Source organism: Rattus norvegicus, chromosome 14 (genome assembly GCF_036323735.1).
Source record: "Rattus norvegicus strain BN/NHsdMcwi chromosome 14, GRCr8, whole genome shotgun sequence".
In the NCBI taxonomy this organism is placed as follows: domain Eukaryota; kingdom Metazoa; phylum Chordata; class Mammalia; order Rodentia; family Muridae; genus Rattus; species Rattus norvegicus.
Genome location: NC_086032.1, coordinates 60,604,044 through 60,625,160, shown reverse-complemented (window position 1 = coordinate 60,625,160; position 21,117 = coordinate 60,604,044).

Genomic DNA, 21,117 nt, shown 5'->3' with positions numbered 1-21,117 from the left:
GTGTGTGTGTCTGTGTGTGTGTCTGTGTCTGTGTTCATGCATGTATAAGTGTGGAGACTCATACATATCCTGTGGTATGTGTACATGATGGTCAGAGGACAACTCTTTGGAATGTGGTTCTATCTTTCTCTCTAGGTTTCCATGGACGGAATTGATGTCTATGGGCTTCTATAATAGCACTTTTACTCTCAATGGGACAAACTTTCAATTTTAAGACTATTTTAGTATTATAATTATTCCTATTACTAAAAATTAACTTTAATATACTCTTGACTGAAACTGAATGTTACACTCTTTTAAGCATTTTACCAACGATAAATTCTTCCACTTTTAAAATTAAAAATATATGGAAGTATTTAATAAAGTTCTTAATATTTACTTGTGCCCGTTTTGTCTTTCGTTACTATAGTATTTTCCCCACAATGACCAGATAGCTACCAAATGTATGGAAATTCTAGGAAACCCAAGTAACTAAGTTTCACTCCAACTTAAGTTTAGAATGTATGCTTATCTTTCAAGGTGAATATAAAGATATTAGATTTGTGGGTGCTGGAGAGATGGCTCCATGGGACATGTGCTGGCAGGACAAGTGTGGACTCTATGATTCAAATCACTAGCTGCCACACAACATGGTGGAAATGATGACCTCTTGTAATCCCAGTCTTTGGGAGGAGGAGAGAGGGAATTCCTGGGGTCAACTGGCTAGATAGTCTGAGAATAAACCCTGGGTTAATGTAAGAGGCCTTGCATCAGGACAGAAAGTGGAGCAGGGCTGAGGAAACTACTGGCTTGCATACATATGACCTTTATAAATGTGAGTAAAAAAATAAACACATGTATAAACAGCACACGCATACATACACAAAAATGTATTAGCAATATGACTTCATATGGTGTAGATTGTTGTACACATTTCATAAGATGATGGCCAATGTAAATTTGTGGTAAATACCTTTTCAGATTTGAATCACTTCAAACATTACATAGGAGTTATTCAATTGGCTAATTTTTAATAAATTAGATGAGACTGAGTACCAGATTCAGCTCATATATTTTAGTTAAGGCCAATTTTAGGTACATTTTATAATTCATTTATTTGGCACTGTTGTTTAATACCAAGTTATATAATGGGCAATGTAATAAAGATATATTTATTGAATAGAAGATATAAATATTATTAACATGTATCTTTCTAATGAAAATAAGAACTATAGTAGCAAATCATTTTCTACTTTGCTTGTTCAGTCTCCATCTTAATACCCAAAGACTCCTAAAATATTTACCTGGTTCAATTGGGAACAAAGGATCATGAATGATTTATTATAAACAGACACTATTAGGCCTAAGAAGGAGTAAACAAACATAAGAAGACTAAGGAGAACATGACAATTATGGAATCAAATATTAGATGTTTTTCTTGAAGTTCAATTTTAGAGATTAGTACGGGCAAGAGCTGGAAACCCAAGAGGTGATAGTTTTGAGGTTAGAGCTGTTAACGGTAATGGCTGGAGCTGTGATCAGAGAGGATCCATGTAGCAAACTTAAGAGTTGAGGCTAACTCAAAGGACAGAGGTTTGGAAACTGAGAAGTCAGTGTCCTGAGTGGAGGCCACATGCTTCGGGCTGGCTTCTCTTTTTCATAGTAGCTATTGAAACAGACTTGGAAATGCATGTGTTTGATGCAGCTGATGGTGTGATGTTCGGACCCCAAACTATTCCAGATTTTTGCTTTCTCTGCATCTGCAATTACCTTCCACACGTTCTGAGTCTACATAAAAATAGATTTATGAAACTGTGACAGAGATGAGTGGTAGAGTACAGATTTAGCTGTTCTAAAAATATCTGATAGCTGAAGTATTTTAACAAGACAGAAGTTTTTGTCTTTCTATAGGATATTTTGCTTTCAGGAGGGGTAGAATGTCTGTTCTTGGAGATCTGGGAAACTATCTCTAATTTATTATTCTGTTTTTGCCTCATTTGTGTGCTCAAAATGGTATGCCTGATACTGGGCCTGATAAATCCATTGGATATCAAAAAGAACAATGGGAGAAAGCAAGTTCCTGAATGCCTTACTTCCAAGTAAGTCATGTTAAACCACAATATCCCAATTCAGTTTAGGTCTAACCAGTCATCGACACTGTGGGTAATCATGAGGGAAATTAAATAGGTGATACAGCATAACCCCAAAATTTCAGGGTGAGATGTGGAGTTCTATTGTCAAAATAAGGGAAGAAGAGAACTTAGGGTCCCTGACTTATCAATGGTCCCGGGAACAAAAGTACCTAATAGTGGATAGAACATGAAGAATGAAGTCAGAAAACGACCACTATCACCATTGGAAAAATTGAGAAACAACTAGGTAGAAAGATATTCAGTGATTGTTAGTACAGTATAGTCTTCATAAGTAAAACCAGGAGCCAAAGAGTGCTACTTTTATCAATTATAACAAAATCTAAAAAAACATAAAGGCAATTAAACACACTCAGACTGATAGCTGTCATCTCATCAGTAAAGTGTCACATCTTCCTTGATACTTGGACCTCGGCCATTTGCAGATCTCATTTCAGAGTAGTACATGACTCTGTAGCAATGTAACAATGGAGTATGCCATAATAGTTCCATACTCCTAAGAGATCTATGTCTACTTACCCAGATGGGTGCATACTGGGAATTAAGACTGTGCTTACATACTGAAGGCGAATAGACACAGAGATAGACTGGACAGCCAAATGTTGACTCTTAAAACCTCCTCATGGATTTCCTGATAGAATGGGAGCTAGTTGAAATGGAATATTGAGTGGATCCCCACTCATACATACCCTGCTGTGATGCCACACTAAGTCTTTGTTTAGTTTTTTTCTAGTCTCAATGACATAATTTGGACAGACCCTAGTGAAAGTTGGAATAACTTACATTGTGTTAGGTTTGTGGGGTAAGAAATTAGGGTAGGCAAAATAGAAGTATCTGATAATGCTGCCTAACCTCAACCAAGAGAATGCAAAATTAAAATCAAATAAAATGAAAAATCAACATGCAAAAACATTGAAAACAAAATAATATAAACAAAAAAACTAACAAAGAATTCTAGGGTTAATGATGGATGTCAATACTACTATATCCTAAAAGGTACCTTCATTTTATTCAACATCTGGGTCTCACTGAACTACACACATCATAGAAGATGACTGAAGTCTACCTCACCCTTATGCAAGTCAGGGGTGTTAGTGTAGTTGCCAGTTTGGTTATGGAATTATCTTTGGAGGTGATTTTTCAGGCTTCAAGTGCTCATATGGAGCCATTTTCTTGGAGGATGAATTCTTTTACCTTCTATTCAAAGGGTAGTGTCAGAAACATATATTCAGTATGTAAAGAACACTGTATCTAATCTGTATTTTCCCTAATTATTTAATTAATTATTTTAATTTAATATTTCATTCTTTAATTGGATTTTTTATCCCCAGTTTCCCCTCCACAAACCCTCTATCCTATCTCTCTGCTTCTATGAGGGTGCTTCCCCACCCATCCACCAACCCACTCCCACCTCACTGCCCTGGCATTCCCATACACTATGGCATCAAGCTTTCATAGGATGAAGGGCCTCTTCTCCCACTGATGCCAGATAAGGCCATCCTCTGCTACATATGCAGCTGGAACTATGAGTCTCTCCATGTCTACTTTTTGGTTGGTGATTTAGTCCCTGGCAGCTCTGGGGTGTCTGGTTGGTTGATACTGTTGTTCTTCCTATGCTGTTGCAAACTCCTTCAGCTCCTTCAATCCTTTCCCTAACTCACAGACCGTATGAAGGCCAAAGTATGGATGTTTCAGTCCTTCTTAGAAGGGGGAACAAAAAACTCACAGGAGGTAGAGTGTGGAAGGGACTTGGGTGGAAGAGAGAGGGGGGAGGGGAAAAAGGGGACAGGATCAGGTATGGGAGGGGACAGGGATGATATACAGAGGGTCAGAAAATTGAACAGAGGTGTGTAGTAATAGGGGATGGGGAACTGGGGGTAGCCACCAGAATGTTCTAGGTTCCATAAAAGCAAGGGGCTCCCAGAAACCAATGGGGAATGATATTGTTGCATGAAATACCCAACAAAGGGGAGGGAAAACCTACCCGGAGGTTTGGCAAGATCCAATTATTCTATTAATTATGCCTATAGTCTCCATAACCTGTCTTTCTGATTGTCCAGACAGCTTACTGAAAAAGAAGATAAGCAAAGGGAACCTAATAATTTCAGAATCTTGGCAGAATCAAAACAGAAGATAGGAGATACACTCAGAAGAGACCAGAGTCAGGGAATAGCATAAGAGTTTAGGAGTAACTGTAGTAATCTGTGTCTGTCACTACAATAAGGTAATATAGCAACTGGTAACCCTTTTAGATTCTGGTGCCAACTCATTCCATGTCTAGGATTTTCTCTCTCTGAGTTTTGAGGAAAGTAGATAATTGCCAGATTATAGCTCTGCGTGAAGCAGGAAAAGACGCTACCAGTTCAAAGCTATGATTGAAGCTGCTTTCCTTTCAGGCAACATGACTCAGCAGATCCCATACGGTTGCAGCTTTTGGTGATACAGAATATAGAACAAGTCTAAGAGGAATTCTGAAGAAAGGCTGAGCCACTTTCAGCTCAGACTTTATGATAATGTGCCTGATAGGTTGGTTAATCGGTCATGGATCATTGATGAGAAGGGTCTCAGATTTATAAGGTGCCTGCATTTCAACTTGTCAAATCATAACCCTGGACTTGCCTAGCAGAAGTTCACTGTACTTAGTAAACCATTACAGGACATTGTTGAGGTGATTACAATATAGGACACAAGCACAGGAGGAAACACACTAGTGACTAGCCCTAGTATTTCTATGTGATTTACCATAATTAGCAGTCTTCTTTCAGAGCACACACCAATGGCCATATGGAAATTCCCATAAAAGGTTGAGAGACAGTGGAGAAGGAAAGTCTTTGCAAAGAGCAAAGACAAACTAAAAATTGTTTTGTACTTTGAAGGAGGAAGTAGTCCAATGTATGGGTATGTGCATATTTCTGGAAAGTGCGTTTTTGATTTAGTAATTTAGAGAGAAAAGGACTAGACAAAGCCCAATAAGGAGGAGGTCTTGAGTGGGGCCATGTAAGTGAACATATGGCAGCTCACAGTGTTGTTTCAGTAAAAATAAAAGTGCAAATGTTGTGACTGGTTCCCACACGCTTACTGCTCTGCACTTTCTCTCCCAGGATCCCTCTGACCCGGGTAGTCTGCGAGCCGTTCACTCAGTTTCCTTGGCAGGTTGTCACCATGCCAGGCACACACATCCCAATTCTGTGGCGGCCCGGTGTGTCCTGCCACCAGACACTCTCTTGAATTCAATTAAGTCACCACATGAAAGAACACACCACACAATAACCTCGGATCCAATTGATAAGATATAATTTGCCCATCTAGACAGCACAAAATCATCTACACACCAACCCCTTAAAAATAGTCATAACAACCTGTATCTATGCGCAGAGAAGCATCTTAACATCTGCTGCCTTCCTCATTCCAGCTCCTTCTGTCCTGCTTCTCCCTCCCTTCTAAAACCTCTGTTCTTGCCTCCCTTCCTTCTTGTCCAATGCCAGACCTCGTTTTATCTTGTCTGCCTTCAGCTGCATAATCACATCAACCTACAGAGTGTGCTGATCTTTGTATAGTATATAAATGCCTTCTAAAAACCATGTGTCACAGAACAAGTATACTCTTGACCCTGCATCAGCAAATCCCAGCACTGGAATGATAGTTTAGAACACAGTTGCTTGTTAAAAAGATGATGGTATGGTTTCTTACTTTCTATAGGTTACCTAGAATGACATCTTTGAATGTGTATCCAAAAGTCACAAATACATGATCCAATTCTTAAGGTAGCAACTATCTTGATATAAAATCGACTATAAATTGGATCACTTCTATACAGGAAAGTTCAGGGCTTGATCTCAAGGGTAGCTATCCCTTCTCTGTATGACTTCCACTTTTTTACTAAGTCTCACTCAATGTCACTTTCCAGAGGTTCATAGATTCTTAAGGCAATTAACTCATTGGCATGGATTGCCACATGGTGTAAGTACCTTCTCAGCGAGCGCATTTCACAGTCAAGTAGGTGAAAAGGAATATGTCAATGACTTTGAGATCTAATTATTGGTCCATGTATCAAGCCATTTAGAAACTGCTAGACACTTATGAACTGAAATATTTGCAAGAACAAATATTTTGCTGGGGATGCAAACCTGAACTGGAATTGATGTGCATGCCTTCTCTTTCTGCCTGTTTCAGTCTCTCTTTTTGTCTATCCATATGTCTGTCTTTGTCTTTCACACATGTATGCATATATACACACACAGAATGAGAGAGACACAGACAAAAACAAAGATATTTAAAGGATTCTATGATTTATCTTATTTATTTTTTTTTCGGAGCTGGGGACCGAACCCAGGGCCTTGCGCTTGCTAGGCAAGCGCTCTACCACTGAGCCAAGTCCCCAACCCCTGATTTATCTTATTTAAATACATAAAATTGTACAATAGGTAAATATAAAGAAATGATGAGAGGGTCAAGGGCTATTAGAAGAGGGGATGAATAGGTAAAGTACAAATGGTTTTTATAACAATAAAAATACACTGATAGTAAATAAGGGAGTACTTTTTGTATATTATGGAAACATGAAATCTGTAACATCTAGAAAATTCTGATTCATCTCTGGGTTCCAGTTGATAATGATATATTAAGATATATTAATTATATATTAAGATACCAGTTTTGATAAGTATCCCACTACATTATAGATATTAACAAGAAAAGTTGTGCATATGTGTGGCAAAGACTTCATGAAAAGACCCTATATATTTTTCAGATTTTTTTCTATGAAATTGAGTCCTTAAAAAAATAATAATAAAATACATGCATCCTTATTATCTATCTCATCCTATCACTTCAGATTCAACTCTTATTTGGGGTAAAACCTATACTTGGCAGTTCTAACAATGTTTTGAATAGTGCACAGGTAAGAAGTGCACTTGGAGAAATGACCTAGAGGGTAACAAAAATATATCTCTCCAGGCCATTTCCTTACCAATATGCAAAATTCCTTATACTCTATCCAGAGTTGGATAGATGGTGCCTTTTGAGTGGTTTCTCTTTTGCAGGGACTTGCCTTTGTAGTGTGTAGAATGGTGTGAAGGAAGTAGATTTATGAAACCTATTTCTCTTTACTATCTAAACATTTCAAAAATTTTATTGTTATAATGTTCATAAAAGGTAATTATACAATTATCAATAATGCAATCGTATAAGCTCAGTTATAGAAGTAAGTTGAACAGACAAAATTCATGAATAATCTTATTCCAGACATTTATACTGGTCTTGTTAAACTGTTCCTGCTTTTGACATAAGCAATGATATTCTTAGATGAAGGATTTTAAGTAAATTGTTGTCTAGCACAAAGGAAGAGAAACTTTGAACACTGTCTTTGAAGTCAAATTATAAAGCTCATACACTTGAAAAAGTGCCTTCCAAAATCAGAATCATTTTGCAATGCAATAAATTTTCATAAATGTATTAACCAACTTGACAATTGAACTAAAATTTTAGATATGTCGTCTATTGAAAACTTCTGAAGCTAGTTATTCTTCATTTTGTAAGCCAAGAACAAATTTCTGTTTTTAAAGCTACATTTTCAGTTTAATAAAAAAATGGCACCAAGGTAATTGTAGAGTATAATAAAACAAAAAAAGAGATTCCAAGTTATGGTAGAGGTTGAACTATAGCTGTTCTTTAGCAATGACAGACCTTTACAGAAAGAATCCAAGGAAATCTCTTGGGTTAAACTGACATTTTATGGTTGACAGAAGTACATTGGTACATATTGTTGCCTATTTTGTTGATAGTATTTTGCAGAGGAAATATGGAGTGAATTATTGAAATCACATTACAATACCTGAGATGGGGAATACCTTAAAAAACCACTAAGAGTTCCTGGTAAGATCTTCCCCACGCTATGAACCAAATTAGAAAAAATAATAAAAGAAAACAACAATAAAAAACCCAAAAGAAAAAATTAAAACAGAGTGGCCTCTATAAAGACTGTAAGATGTTTTAAAAGAGAACAAAATACTCACAGAAAGAAATACAGGAACAAAGAGTGGGGCAGGGACTGAACAAAAGGTCTTCCAGAGACTGTCCCAACTGGGGAATCCATTCCGTAGGCATCCACCAAACCCAGTCACTATTGCTGATACCAAGAAGTGCTTGCTGACAGGAGCCAGATATGGCTGTTTCTCTGTCAGAACCCTACTGATACAGGTGAGGATGGTTGCAGCTAACCATTGGACTGAACAAGAGGACCCCAAATGGAGGAGTTAGAGAAAAGACTGAATTAGCTGAAGGAGTTTGCAACTCCATAGGAAGAACAACAATATCAACCAACCAGACCCCACCAGAGCTCTCAGGGACTAGACCACCAACCAGTGAGTACACATGGAGGGACCCATGTCTCCAGCTACATATGTAGCAGAGGATGGCACTGTCCAAGGAGGAAAAGCCCCTTGGTCCTGTGAAGGCTCATTTTCCCTATGTCGGGTAATGGGAGTGCTTTGAGGTTGGAGTGGGTGGGTAGGAGTGGGAGCATCCTGATAGAAACAGGGAAAGAGGGAAGGGGTATGGGAGGGAGAACAGAAGATAACATTTGAAATGTAAATACATAAAATGTCCAAGAAGAATAAAATTAAAAGAGAAAGAAACCACTAAGAGTTCCTGATAAGATTTTTCCATGTTATGCGGAGAAGTTGCCAGATTACCCAAATTAGAAAAAAAATAGAAAAACAACAATAAAAAACCCAAAAGAGAAAAAACAAAACAAAATGGACTAGGCCTCTACAAAGATTGTTGGACGTTTAAAAAGCATTTGTTAAATAGAATGTTGTTTTGTGGAATTAAAGTTGAAAGTAACTGTCAACTAGACATTCTGTAGTAATCAATATATTTATTATAATTGTCTTTTATGTGCAAAATTGCTTTTATGGAAATTATGTTAGCACAAAGGATGTGAAAACTACCTCCTGGGGAACAGAGGGGTAATACTTTTTTTAGAAAATGACAATGTGACTGCTCACCCCTGCCCACATCCCTGGCCCAAGAGGAAACTGTATAAGGCCTCTGGACTCCCGTGGGGGAGGGCCCAGGAGCTGCAGGACCCCTGCCTGAGACACCGCCGGAACCTGAAGGAAACAGACCGGATAAACAGTTCTCTGCACCCATATCCCGTGGGAGGGAGAGCTAAACCTTCAGAGAGGCAGACAAGCCTGGGAAACCAGAAGAGAATGCTCTCTGCACACACATCTCGGACGCCAGAGGAAAAAGCCAAAGACCATCTGGAACCCTGGTGCACTGAAGCTCCCGGACGGGGCGGCACAGGTCTTCCTGGTTGCTGCCGCTGCAGAGAGCCCATGGGCAGCACCCCACGAGCGAACTTGAGCCTCGGGAACACAGGTAAGACCAAATTTTCTGCTGCAAGAAAGCTGCCTGGTGAACTCAAGACACAGGCCCACAGGAACAGCTGAAGACCTGTAGAGAGGAAAAACTACACGCCTGAAAGCAGAACACTCTGTCCCCATAACTGACTGAAAGAAAACAGGAAAACAGGTCTACAGCACTCCTGACACACAGGCTTATAGGACAGTCTAGCCAATGTCAGAAATAGCAGAACAAAGTAACACTAGAGATAATCTGATGGCGAGAGGCAAGCGCAGGAACCCAAGCAACAGAAACCAAGACTACATGGCACCATCGGAGCCCAATTCTCCCATCAAAACAAACATGGAATATCCAAACACACGAGAAAAGCAAGATCTAGTTTCAAAATCATTTTTGATCATGATGCTGGAGGACTTCAAGAAAGACGTGAAGAACTCCCTTAGAGAACAAGTAGAAGCCTACTGAGAGGAATCACAAAAATGCCTGAAAGAATTCAGGAAAACATAAATAAACAAGTAGAAGCCCATAGAGAGGAGACACAAAAATCCCTGAAAGAATTCCAGGAAAACATAAATAAAAGTAGAAGCCCATAGAGAGGAGACACAAAAATCCCTGAAAGAATTCCAGGAAAACACAATCAAACAGTTGAAGGAATTAAAAATGGAAATAGAAGCATTCAAGAAAGAACACATGGAAACAACCCTGGATATAGAAAACCAAAAGAAGAGACAAGGAGCTGTAGATACAAGCTTCACAAACAGAATACAAGAGATGGAAGAGAGAAACTCAGGAGCAGAAGATTCCATAGAAATCATTGACTCAACTGTCAAAGATAATGTAAAGCGGAAAAAGCTACTGGTCCAAAACATACAGGAAATCCAGGACTCAATGAGAAGATCAAACCTAAGGATAATAGGTATAGAAGAGAGTGAAGACTCCCAGCTCAAAGGACCAGTAAATATCTTCAACAAAATCATAGAAGAAAACTTCCCTAACCTAAAAAAAGAGATACCCATAGACATACAAGAAGCCTACAGAACTCCAAATAGATTGGACCAGAAAAGAAACACCTCCCGTCACAGAATTGTCAAAACACCAAACGCACAAAATAAAGAAAGAATATTAAAGGCAGTAAGGGAAAAAGGTCAAGTAACATATAAAGGCAGACCTATCAGAATCACACCAGACTTCTCGCCAGAAACTATGAAGGCCAGAAGACCCTGGACTGACGTCATACAGACCCTAAGAGAACACGAATGCCAGCCCAGGTTACTGTATCCAGCAAAACTCTCAATTAACATTGATGGAGAAACCAAGATATTTCATGACAAAACCAAATTTACACAATATCTTTCTACAAATCCAGCACTACAAAGGATAATAAATGGTAAAGCCCAACATAAGGAGGCAAGCTATACCCTAGAAGAAGCAAGAAACTAATCGTCTTGGCAACAAAACAAAGAGAATGAAAGCACATAAACATAACCTCACATCCAAATATGCATATAACGGGAAGCAATAATCACTATTCCTTAATATCTCTCAATATCAATGGCCTCAACTCCCCAATAAAAAGACATAGATTAACAAACTGGATACACAACGAAGACCCTGCATTCTGCTGCCTACAGGAAACACACCTCAGAGACAAAGACAGACACTACCTCAGAGTGAAAGGCTGGAAAACAACTTTCCAAGCATATGGTCAGAAGAAGCAAGCTGGAGTAGCCATTCTAATATCAAATAAAATCAATTTCCAACTAAAAGTCATCAAAAAAGATAAGGAAGGACACTTCATATTCATCAAAGGAAAAATCCACCAAAATGAACTGTCAATCCTAAATACCTATGCTCCAAATACAAGGGCACCTACATACGTAAAAGAAACCTTACTAAAGCTCAAAACACACATTGCACCTCACACAATAATAGTGGGAGATTTCAACACCCCACTCTCATCAATGGACAGATCATGGAAACAGAAATTGAACAGTGATGTCGACAGACTAAGAAAAGTCATGAGCCAAATGGACTTAACGGATATTTATAGAACATTCTATCCTAAAGCAAAAGGATATACCTTCTTCTCAGCTCCTCATGGTACTTTCTCCAAAATTGACCATACAATTGGTCAGAAAATGGGCCTCAACAGGTACAGAAAGAGAAATAATCCTATGCGTGCTATCGGACCACCACGGCCTAAAACTGGTCTTCAATAACAATAAGGGAAGAATGCCGACATATACGTGGAAATTGAACAATGCTCTACTCAATGATAACCTGGTCAAGGAAGAAATAAAGAAAGAAATTAAAAACTTTTTAGAATTTAATGAAAATGAAGATACAACGTACTCAAACTTATGGGACACAATGAAAGCTGTGCTAAGAGGAAAACTCATAGCGCTGAGTGCCTGCAGAAAGAAACAGGAAAGAGTATATGTCAGCAGCTTGACAGCACACCTAAAAGCTCTAGAACAAAAAGAAGCAAATACACCCAGGAGGAGTAGAAGGCAGGAAATAATCAAACTCAGAGCTGAAATCAACCAAGTAGAAACAAAAAGGACCATAGAAAGAATCAACAGAACCAAAAGTTGGTTCTTTGAGAAAATCAACAAGATAGATAAACCCTTAGCCAGACTAACGAGAGGACACAGAGAGTGCGTCCAAATTAACAAAATCAGAAATGAAAAGGGAGACATAACTACAGATTCAGAGGAAATTCAAAAAATCATCAGATCTTACTATAAAAACCTATATTCAACAAAACTTGAAAATCTGCAGGAAATGGACAATTTCCTAGACAGATACCAGGTATCGAAGTTAAATCAGGAAGAGATAAACCAGTTAAACAACCCCATAACTCCTAAGGAAATAGAAGCAGTCATTAAAGGTCTCCCAACCAAAAAGAGCCCAGGTCCAGACGGGTTTAGTGCAGAATTCTATCAAACTTTCATAGAAGACCTCATACAAATATTATCCAAACTATTCCACAAAATTGAAACAGATGGAGCACTACCGAATTCCTTCTACGAATCCACGATTACTCTTATACCTAAACCAAACAAAGACACAACAACGAAAGAGAACTTCAGACCAATTTCCCTTATGAATATCGACGCAAAAATACTCAATAAAATTCCGGCAAACCGAATTCAAGAGCACATCAAAACAATCATCCACCATGATCAAGTAGGCTTCATCCCAGGAATGCAGGGATGGTTTAATATACGGAAAACCATCAACGTGATCCATTATATAAACAAACTGAAAGAATAGAACCACATGATCATTTCATTAGATGCTGGGAAAGCATTTGACAAAATTCAACACCCCTTCATGATAAAAGTCCTGGAAAGAATAGGAATTCAAGGCCCATACCTAAACATAGTAAAAGCCATATACAGCAAACCAGTTGCTAACATTCAACTAAATGGAGAGAAACTTGAAGCAATCCCACTACAATCAGGGACTAGACAAGGCTGCCCACTCTCTCCCTACTTATTCAATATAGTTCTTGAAGTTCTAGCCAGGGCAATCAGACAACAAAAGGAGATCAAGGGGATACAGATCGGAAAAGAAGAGGTCAAAATAACACTATTTGCAGATGACATGATAGTATATTTAAGTGATCCCAAAAGTTCCACCAGAGAACTACTAAAGCTGATAAACAACTTCAGCAAAGTGGCTGGGTATAAAATTAACTCAAATAAATCAGTTGCCTTCCTCTATACAAAAGAGAAACAAGCCGAGAAAGAAATTAGGGAAACGACACCCTTCATAATAGACCCAAATAATATAAAGTACCTCGGTGTGACTTTAACCAAGCAAGTAAAAGATCTGTACAATAAGAACTTCAAGACACTGAGGAAAGAAATTGAAGAAGACCTCAGAAGATGGAAAGATCTCCCATGCTCATGGATTGGCAGGATTAATATAGTAAAAATGGCCATTTTACCAAAAGCAATCTACAGATTCAATGCTATCCCCATCAAAATACCAATCCAATTCTTCAAAGAGTTAGACAGAACAATTTGCAAATTCATCTGGAATAACAAAAAACCCAGGATAGCTAAAACTATCCTCAACAATAAAAGGACTTCAGGGGGAATCACTATCCCTGAACTCAAGCAGTATTACAGAGCAATAGTGATAAAAACTGCATGGTATTGGTACAGAGACAGACAGATAGACCAATGGAATAGAATTGAAGACCCAGAAATGAACCCACACACCTATGGTCACTTGATTTTTGACAAAGGAGCCAAAACCATCCAATGGAAAAAAGATAGCATTTTCAGCAAATGGTGCTGGTTCAACTGGAGGGCAACATGTAGAAGAATGCAGATCGATCCATGCTTATCACCTTGTACAAAGCTTAAGTCCAAGTGGATCAAGGACCTCCACATCAAACCAGACACACTCAAACTAATAGAAGAAAAACTAGGGAAGCATCTGGAACACATGGGCACTGGAAAAAATTTCCTGAACAAAACACCAATGGCTTATGCTCTAAGATCAAGAATCGACAAATGGGATCTCATAAAACTGCAAAGCTTCTGTAAGGCAAAGGACACTGTGGTTAGGACAAAACGGCAACCAACAGATTGGGAAAAGATCTTTACCAATCCTACAACAGATAGAGGCCTTATATCCAAAATATACAAAGAACTCAAGAAGTTAGACCGCAGGGAAACAAATGACCCTATTAAAAAATGGGGTTCAGAGCTAAACAAAGAATTCACAGCTGAGGAATGCCGAATGGCTGAGAAACACCTAAAGAAATGTTCAACATCTTTAGTCATAAGGGAAATGCAAATCAAAACAACCCTGAGATTTCACCTCACACCAGTGAGAATGGCTAAGATCAAAAACTCAGGTGACAGCAGATGCTGGCGAGGATGTGGAGAAAGAGGAACACTCCTCCATTGTTGGTGGGATTGCAGACTGGTACAACCATTCTTGAAATCAGTCTGGAGGTTCCTCAGAAAATTGGACATTGAACTGACTGAGGATCCAGCTATACCTCTCTTGGGCATATACCCAAACGATGCCTCAACATATAAAAGAGACACGTGCTCCACTATGTTCACCGCAGCCTTATTTATGATAGCCAGAAACTGGAAAGAACCCAGGTGCCCTTCAACAGAGGAATGGATACAGAAAATGTGGTACATCTACACAATGGAATATTACTCAGCTATCAAAAACAACGAGTTTATGAAATTCGTAGGCAAATGGTTGGAACTGGAAAATATCATCCTGAGTGAGCTAACCCAATCACAGAAAGACATACATGGTATGCACTCATTGATAAGTGGCTATTAGCCCAAATGCTTGAATTACCCTAGATCCCTAGAACAAAGGAAACTCAAGACGGATGATCAAAATGTGAATGCTTCACTCCTTCTTTAAATGAGGAAAAAGAATACCCTTGGCAGGGAAGGGAGAGGCAAAGATTAAAACAGAGACTGAAGGAACACCCATTCAGAGCCTGCCCCACATGTGGCCCATACATATACAGCCACCCAATTAGACAAGATGGATGAAGCAAAGAAGTGCAGACCGACAGGAGCCGGATGTAGATCGCTCCTGAGAGACACAGCCAGAATACAGCAAATACAGAGGCGAATGCCAGCAGCAAACCACTGAACTGAGAATAGGTTCCCCCGTTGAAGGAATCAAAGAAAGAACTGGAAGAGCTTGAAGGGGCTCGAGACCCCAAAAGTACAACAATGTCAAGCAACCAGAGCTTTCAGGGACTAAGCCACTACCTAAAGAGTATACATGGACTGACCCTGGACTCTGACCCCATAGGTAGCAATGAATATCCTTGTAAGAGCACCAGTGGAAGGGGAAGCCCTGGGTCCTGCTAAGACTGAACCCCCAGTGAATTAGACTATGGGGGGAGGGCGGCAATGGGGGGAGGGTTGGGAGGGGAATACCCATAAGGAAGTGGAGGGGGGAGGGGGATGTTTGCCCGGAAACCGGGAAAGGGAATAACACTTTAAATGTATATAAGAAATACTCAAGTTAATAAAAAAATAAATCATAATAAAAGTAAGCCCTAAAGGCATTAACAAAAAAAAAAAAGAAAATGACAATGAGCTTTGCCTAGAAAATCTAAAATGGACAGAGGTCCAATATTGACTTGCAAAAATAATTTGACAGTGGCAAATGTCAGATATCTTTCTACATTTGTTTATGTTATGTGTGGGGAGCAGGGTGAGTTGTGTGAAAGGCAGAGTACGACTTTCAGGAGTTGGTTCTCTCTTTCTGCGTGGGTTCGATGATTGAATCCGGCTTGTCAGGCTTTGCGGGAGTTACCTTTACCTGCTGAGCCATTTTGACAGCACAAATCTCCAAGTTCAGGTTGAAAACAAAAGTTTGAGTTCATGAATTATGAATAGAATTGCTTTCAATACATTGATATGATTCATAGTATATAACGTTCTGTATTCATATTACTGATTAATGGAACAGAAATCTGAATTGAATTTATAGGACAATGTTGTCTATCTAAGAATGTATTTTGTATGTGAAAATACTGTCATAATGGGTTTACAGAGAACACATACTGGCATGATTTATACATTGAAATCCAAGTGGGAATCATCTGCATCTAATCACCACCAATTCACTCTGAATTACATTGTGAATGTTGTGATTTCAGACTCTCCTTCATTTCACCATGATAGCAGAATAGCAATTCTTTTCTATGACAGTCAAGATTTTATGGGAGTTTTGAAAAAAAATTGGCAAAGTTGGAGTGAAGGAGAAAATAGCTTCTAGACTACTCAGATTAGCCAGATGTCATTATAATTGAAGTCAGGGATAAAATATATAGTGTACTTGATTAAATTTAGCCCTAACCTAATGGCCACAAGGACAGAAAAGGAAATGATCTTACAGAATTTCTGCCAATTATTAGTTGAAATGTGTAAGGGTTCTATGGATTTTTCTTTCTCACAAATTTTCCTGGAGTTACTATGTGAAGCATAAACTACCAATTCATTTTACTTTGCATTTTTGGTTATTCCTTCAAAAGATCTGTATCAAAATGTATTTTATTCTGATATACTTCTGTGTATTAGTGTGAAGTATCTTCAAAACAGCCTAAGTTTATCTGGGCAGAAAACACAGTCTTTGCATCTAAAGTATTATCTTCCAATGATGTATACTCAATTATTCATATCTCTAAGTGTCAGAGGTTCCTTATGTTGATGATATGAAAATAGTAGAATAAACTAATCATTGTTTGAATGCCAGAGACTATGGCTTCCTTTTTTTTTATTTTGTTAGATGAGCTGACATCTTTGACCTTAGACTTTAACTTTGAAAGATGATGACGGTGATAGTTACCTTGAAAGGTTTGTAAAAATCATTGCATGATCTTTAGGCACTACATCGTCAGCTCTTGGATTGATGTAGTGCTTGAAAAAGCACAAGATGATCCTGGGGATGCCACAGATGCTAATCTTTTCTTTCACCAGTGGGTCAATTCCTATCATATTGTTACATAGGGACATGATTTGTTTTCTCCTTAACTCTTGAATTAGCCATGAACCTCACAGAAATTAAAGATTCCACAACTCTGGTAACATTATTTATTCAAAGAAAATAGCAAAGAATATCTGTAGACACATTGGGAAGAGAAAGAGTGCCTACGGGGTATCATTTATTTGACTGAAGATGATTTGACCTAGTCCTATGCACATAACATGTCTTGGCAATCATGCACCTGAATGGAAAGACCATGCACTCAGTCTATTGTGGCAGGGCTATGATAAGGCAATAACCACAGTTGGGTGTATGAAAATGGAGTTTATTGCACTTGGAAAGTGGAAAAAAGCTGAGGCTAAGGGAAACTGATGTAAGAGAGTAAAGAGAAATGGACATTATAATCTGGATTTCTGCAGAGTGAGATACTTTTGAGCATGCTGATTGGATGCAGAGTGGAGAATGAATTTTATCAGATTGATGGATGCACTGAGCACTCCATTAGGAACTTCTGGTTTCTAACACATGCTCCTAGAAAGCAGGCCAGGGCTGCTGAGGAGGTCATCTTTCTTAGAGTTGTGGTGTTAAGACCTAACAATAGAAGATTCACAGAGAAAAAATGTCTCCAACCTTACCACATCTTCCAGTAAACTCAGTCTGCATTTCTCAATATGGAGAACTCTGTTTTCTGTTCATAGTTTTTTCCTTGGACTACAGTTTTGTGGCAAAAGTAACATATGTAGAAATATATAAGTGTGTGTGTGTGTGTGTGTGTGTGTGCACGTGCGCTGAAATTAGTTTCTATAGATACATCATGTAAAACACAATTTAGTAAAATGTATTTAAAGGTATTTTATGTATACAAATTACCTGAGCTCATAACTTTAAACTTAATTTATTTTAACTTGGTAACTTTAAGTTTTATTAAGGGTGAAAGATATTTAATAAAGGAAATTGCCCCAGACAGATCCTGTGTTGTATTTATCAAGTAATTTACTAAGATGGAGAGTTAATTTTGAGAAATTTTGAAGATACTTTGTTAATAACTAGAAAATCTTAGAGCATAAGCCATTGGTATTCTGTTCAGAAAAATTTCCCCTGTGCCTATGTGTTCGAGGCTCTTCCCACTTTCTCTTCTATGAGTTTCAGTGTATCTGGTTTTATGTGGAGGTCTTTGTTCTACTTGGACTTGAGCTTTGTACAGGGTGATAAGAATGGATCAATTTGCATTCTTCTACATGTTGACCTCCAGTTGAACCAGCACCATTTGCTGAAAATGCTATCTCTTTTCCATTGGATGGTTTTAGCTCTTTTGTCAAAGATGAAGTGACCATAGGTGTGTGCGTTCATTTCTGGGTCTTCAATTCTATTCCATTGGTCTATCTGTCTGTCTCTGTACCAATATCATACAGTTGGTGATTCCCTCAGAAGTTCTTTTATTGTTGAGAATAGCTTTTGCTCTCCTGGGCTTTTTGTTATTCCAAATGAATTTGCAAATTGCTCTTTCTAACTCTATCAAGATTGAGTTGGAATTTTGATGGGGATTGAATTGAACCTGAAGATTGCTTTCAACAAGATCACCATTTTTAGAATATTAATCCTGCCAATCCATGAGCATGGGACATCTTTCCATCTTCTGAGATCCTTTTTGATTTCTTTCTTTAGAGAGTTGAAATTCTTGTCATATAGATCTTTCACTTGCTTGGCCCAGAGCTCCCAGGGACTAGACCACCAATCAATGAGTACACATGGAGGGACCCATGGCTCCAGCTGCATATGTAGCAAAGATGAAGGCTCATTTCCTTAGTGTACGGTAATGCCAGGGACTTGAAGTGGGAGTGGAGGCATCTTCATAGACTCAGGGGGAGAGGGAGGGGGAATGGGAGGATAATATTTGAAATGTAAATATATAAAATATTCAATTAAAAAAAGTAAAAATGAACTGAAAAATCTTCTATATGTTGTCCAAATATAACTTCTTTTCTGTCATTTGCTGTGAGTTAGAGGATTACAGTCACAGCAGTCTGACTCCCTGTGTAGAAGACTAAGATTCTATTTCTGCTTCAGAAGACACAAGTTGGGAAAATTTCACTTGAGTCCTGATCAATTAATTAACCTGGTGCTTGAAAAGAAAAAAGAAATTTGACTTTCCTTGTGAAACTAGAAAGCTTCTCTAGTTTGCCTAAGGCCCTGGGACACAATGTATGTAGGCCTTATATATTTGCCTATCAGTGAAAAAAGGTAAAATAACAATGAGGTTCTTTTTTAAACATTTTAACACTTTATTTAGTCAATAATGTTTATTTGTATATGTGTATGTTTGTGCATGCACATATGTGTTCTTGAGTTCAAGGATTCATACACCAATGTATATATTTCTTCTGACGACAAAATGATTGCAACATAGTAATCTTTATCTGGAATTAATCTTCTCATAAAATTATACACACCAAAGTGATAGTATTCTGACATGGGAATTTGAGAGATGCTTAGATCATGGGAGCGGGGCTACCATTAGTAAGGTTGGTGTCCTTGTGAAAAGGTTTCAGTAGACTTCTTTCTACACTTCTACCATATGTGGACACCAAGAAGATGCTCTCTATATAGCAGGAATCTCAAATTAACTAGTATCTTGATCTAGATGTTCCCAGAGTCTGGAAACATGAGAAAACATTGCTACTGCATATAAACTATCAGCCTAAAGTTTTTTTTCTTATTAACTTGAGTATTTCTTATATACATGTCGAGTGTTATTCCCTTTCCCGGTTTCCGGGCAAACATCCCCCTCCTCCCTCCCCTTTCTTATCGGTGTTCCCCTCCCCATCCTCCCCCCGTTGCCGCCCTACCCCAACAATCTAGTTCACTGGGGGTTCAGTCTTAGCAGGACCAAGGGCTTCCCCTTCCACTGGTGCTTTTACTAGGATATTCATTGCTACCTATGAGGTCAGAGTCCAGGGTCAATCCATGTATAGTCTTTAGGTAGTGGCTTCGTCCCTGGAAGCTCTGGTTGCTTGGCATTGTTGTTCATAAGGGGTCTCGAGCCCCTTCAAGCTCTTCCAGTTCTTTCTCTGATTCCTTCAACGGGGGTCCTATTCTCAGTTCAGTGTTTTGCTGCTGGCATTCGCCTCTGTATTTGCTGTATTCTGGCTGTGTCTCTCAGGAGAGATCTACATCCGGCTCCTGTCGGCCTGCACTTCTTGGCTTCATCCCTCTTGTCTAATTGGATGGCTGTATATGTATGGGCCATATGTGGGGCGGGCTCTGAATGGGTGTTCCTTCTCTGTCTGTTTTAATCTTTGCCTCTCTATTCCCTGCCAAGGGTATTCTTGTTCCCCTTTTAAAGAAGGAGTGAAGCAGTCACATTTTGATCATCTGTCTTGAGTTTCATTTGTTCTAGGCATCTAGGGTAATTCAAGCATTTGGGCTAATAGCCACTTATCAAAGAGTGCATACCCTGTGTGTTTTTCTGTGATTGGGTTACCTCACTCAGGATGATATTTTCCAGTTCCAACCATTTGCCTACGAATTTCATAAAGTCATTGTTTTTGATAGCTGAGTAATATTCCATTGTGTAGATGTACCACATTTTCTGTATCCATTCCTCTGTTGAAGGGCATCTGGGTCCTTTCCAACTTCTCACTATTAGATTTGAGGCTGCTATGAACATAGTGGAGCACGTGTCTTTTTTATATGTTGGGGCATCTTTTGGGTATATACCCAAGAGAGGTATAGCTGGATCCTAAGGCAGTTCAATGTCCAATTTTCTGAGGAACCTCCAGACTGATTTCCAGAATGGTTGTACCAGTCTGCAATCCCACCAACAATGGAGGAGTGTTCCTCTTTCTCCACATCCTTGCCAGCATCTGCTGTCACCTGAGTTTTTGATCTTAGCCATTCTCACTCATGTGAGGTGAAATCTCAGGGTTGTTTTGATTTGCATTTCTCTTATGACTAAAGATATTGAACATTTCTTTAGGTGTTTCTCAGCCACTCGGCATTCCTCAGCTGTGAATTCTTTGTTTAGCTCTGAACCCCATTTTTTAATAGGGTTATTTGTCTCCCTGCGGTCTAACTTCTTGAGTTCTTTGTATATTTTGGATATAAGGCCTCTATCTGTTGTAGG